Source organism: Arachis duranensis, unplaced genomic scaffold (genome assembly GCF_000817695.3).
Source record: "Arachis duranensis cultivar V14167 unplaced genomic scaffold, aradu.V14167.gnm2.J7QH unplaced_Scaffold_5501, whole genome shotgun sequence".
NCBI lineage: Eukaryota > Viridiplantae > Streptophyta > Magnoliopsida > Fabales > Fabaceae > Arachis > Arachis duranensis.
In genome coordinates this window covers 779,952-784,028 of record NW_026264955.1, presented here as the reverse complement: position 1 = coordinate 784,028, position 4,077 = coordinate 779,952, and positions in this window count along the sequence as shown.

Genomic DNA, 4,077 nt, shown 5'->3' with positions numbered 1-4,077 from the left:
TCCCAGCCTTCAGGTGTTTGAAGCTCGTCACAGTCATTCAATCCTTGAATCCTACTCAAAATACCACAGGAAAGGTTTAGACCTTCCGAATTCTCTTGAATGCCGCCATCAATTCTAGCTTATACCACAAAGATTCTGATTAAGGAATCCAAGAGATATTCACTCAATCTAAAGTAGAATGGAGGTGGTTGTCAGGCATACGTTCATGAGTGAGAATGATGATGAGTGTCATGGATCATCACATTCATCAAGTTGAAGAACAAGTGATATCTTAGAATAGAAGCAAGCGTGATTGAATGAAAAACAGTAGTAATTGCATTAATCCATCAAGACACAGCATAGCTCCTCACCCCCAACCATGGGGTTTAGAGACTCATACTGTAGAAGATACAATAAGAAACGTGTAATGTGTCATAAGGTAAAGATACAATGTCAAAAGGTCCTACTTATAGTGAACTAGTAACCTAGGGTATACAGAAATGAGTAAATGACGTAAAAATCTACTTCCGGGGTCCACTTGATGTGTGCTTGGGCTGAGCATTGAAGCTTTCATGTGTAGAGACTTTTCCTGGAGTTAAACGCCAGCTTTTGTGCCAGTTTGGGCGTTTAACTCCAATTTTTGTGCCAGTTCCGGCGTTAAATGCCGGGAATTCTGAAGCTGATTTGCAATGCCGGTTTGGGCCATCAAATCTCGGGCAAAGTATGGACTATTATACATTTCTGGAAAGCCCATGATGTCTACTTTCCAAAGCAATTTAGAGCGCGCCAATTGCGCTTCTGTAGCTCCAGAAAATTCACTTAGAGTGCAAGGAGGTCAGAATCCAACAGCATCTGCAGTCCTTTTCAGCCTCTGAAACAGATTTTTGCTCAGGTTCCTCAATTTCAGCCAAAAAATACCTGAAATCACAGAAAAACACACAAACTCATAGTAATGTCCAGAAAAGTAAATTTTAAATAAAAACTAATAAAAATATAATAAAAACTAACTAAAACATACTAAAAACATACTAAAAATAATGTCAAAAAGCGTAAAAATTATCCGCTCATCACAACACCAAACTTAAATTGTTGCTTGTCCCCAAGCAACTGAAAATAAAATAGGATAAAAAGAAGAGAATATACTATAGACTCCAAAATATCAATGAAACTTAGCTCCAATTAGATTAGCGGGACTAGCAGCTTTTTGCCTCTGAACAGTTTTGGCATCTCACTTTATCCTTTGAGGTTTAGAATAATTGGCATCTATAGGAACTCAAAATTTAGATAGTGTTATTGATTCTCCTAGTTAAGTATGTTGATTCTTGAACACAGCTACTTTATGAGTCTTGGCCGTGGCCCAAAGCACTCTGATTTCCAGTATTGCCACCGGATACATACATGCCACAGACACATAACTGGGTGAACCTTTTCAGCTTGTGACTCAGCTTTGCTAGAGTCCCCAATTAGAGGTGTCCAGGGTTCTTAAGCACACTCTTTTTGCTCTGGATCACAACTTTAACCGCTCAGTCTCAAGTTTTCACTTGACACCTTCACGCCACAAGCACATGGTTAGGGACAACTTGGCTCAGCCGCTTAGGCCAGGATTTTATTCTTGTGGGCCCTCCTATCCACTGATGCTCAAAGCCTTGGATCCTTTTTATTTTACCCTTGCCTTTTGGTTTAAAGGGCTATTGGCTTTTCTGCTTGCCTTTTTTTTGTATTCAATGCTTTTTCTTGCTTCAAGAATCAATTTGATGATTTTTCAGATCCTCAATAACATTTCTCGTTTTCCATCATTCTTTCAAGAGCCAACAATTTTAACATTCTTAAAACAACAAATTCAAAAGACATATGCACTGCTCAAGAATTCATTTAGAAAACAAAAAGTATTGTCACCACATCAAAATAATTAAACTAGTTTCAAGGATGAATTCGAAATCATGTACTTCTTATTCTTTTGTAATAAAAACATTTTTCATTTAAGAAAGGTGATGGATTCATAGGACATTCATAGCTTTAAGGCATAGACACTAAGACACTAATGATCATAAGACACAAACATAAATAAAACATAAAGCATAATTTTCAAAAAATAGAAAAATAAAGAACAAGGAGATTAAAGAACGGGTCCACCTTAGTGATGACAACTTGTTCTTCCTCTTGAAGATCTTATGGAGTGCTTGAGCTCCTCAATGTCTCTTCCTTACCGTTGTTGCTCCTCTCTGATTTTATGGAGGATAATGGTTGCTTTTGTTGAGGTCCATGAGTGGGCTCTTTTGTTTGCTCCATCCTCTTTCTTAGTGATGCGCTTTTGAGATGAATCTCTCCATCTCTCATGAGTCGGGGTTGGAAGCAACTGCCTTCCCTTTCCTCTTCCTAGAAGTTTCTCCGGCCTTAAGTGCCATACATGGTTATGGAAAATGAATCTCTCCATCTCCCATGGCTCGGAGGTGGAAGCTTTTGCCTTCCCTTTTCTCTTTCTAGAGGTTTCTCTGGCCTTAGATGCCATAAATGGTTATGGAAAAACAAAAAGCAATGCTTTTACCATACCAAACTTAAAAGGTTTGCTCGTCCTCGAGCAAGAGAAGAAAGAAGAGAGAGTGGTGGGGTAGGTGGGGATCCTGTGGGGTCCACAGATCCTGAGGTGTCAAGGAAAATTCATCCCTGCACCAAGTGGCAAGCAAAAATGCTCCTTCTGCCAATTCTGGCGTTAAACGGCGGGCTGGTGCCCATTTTTGGCATTTAACGCCAGCTTCTTGCCCTTTCCTGGTGTTTAACGCCAGTCTGGTGCCTCTTTCTGGCGTTAAACGCCCAGAATGGTGCCAGACTGGGCGTTAAACGTCCATTTGCTACCCTTACTAGCGTTTAAATGCCAGCAGGTTTTTCCTCCAGGGTGTGCTATTTTTCTTTCTGTTTTTCATTCTGTTTTTGCTTTTTCAATTGATTTTGTGACTTCACATGATCATCAACCTACAGAAAACATAAAATAACAATGCAAAATAGATAAATATAACATTGGGTTGCCTCTTCTGGTTTTTTTAAAGATCAAAAAGGGACTAAGAACATGCAAATTCGAAAGATCAAAAGAAAAACAAAAGCATGCAATTGACACCAAACTTAAAATATGAAACTACACTCAAATAAAAGACTCTAAACCAACAAAAAATAAAATAGTCCTAATTTAAGCAACAAGATAAACCTTCAGTTGTTCAAACTCGAACAATCTCCGGCAACGGCACCAAAAACTTGGTGCACGAAATTGCAATCTCACTCTTGCAATTCCGCACAACTAACCAGCAAGTGCACTGGGTCGTCCAAGTAATACCTTACGTGAGTAAGGGTCGATCCCACGGAGATTGTTGGCTTGAAGCAAGCTATGGTTATCTTGTAACTCTTAGTCAGGATATCAATAATTCTCAGGTTTAATTGTGAAAAGTAAAAGAACATGAAATAAATACTTGTTTTGCAGTAATGGAGAACAAGTTGAGGTTTTGGAGATGCTCTATCTTCTGAATCTCTGCTTTCCTACTGTCTTCTTCTTCATGCACGCAAGGCTCCTTCCACGGCAAGCTGTATGTAGGGTTTCACCGTTGTTAATGGCTACCTCCCATCATCTCAGTGAAAATGTTCAACACGCTCTGTCACAGCACGGCTAATCATCTGTCGGTTCTCAATCAGGTTGGAATAGAATCCAATGATTCTTTTGCGTTTGTCACTAACGCCCAGCCTTCAGGAGTTTGAAGCTCGTCACAGCCATCCAATCCCAAAATCCTACTCAGAATACCACAGACAAGGTTTAGACCTTCTGGATTCTCTTGAATGCTGCCATCAATTCTAGCTTATACCACGAAGATCCTGATTAAGGAATCTAAGAGATATCTACTCAATCTAAAGTAGAACGGAGGTGGCTGTCAGGCACACGTTCATGGGTGAGAATGATGATGAGTGTCACAGATCATCACATTCATCAAGTTGAAGAACAAGTGATATCTTAGAATAGAAGCAAGCGTGATTGAATGAAAAACAGTAGTAATTGCATTAATCCATCAAGACACAGCAGAGCTCCTCACCCCCAACCATGGGGTTTAGAGACTCATG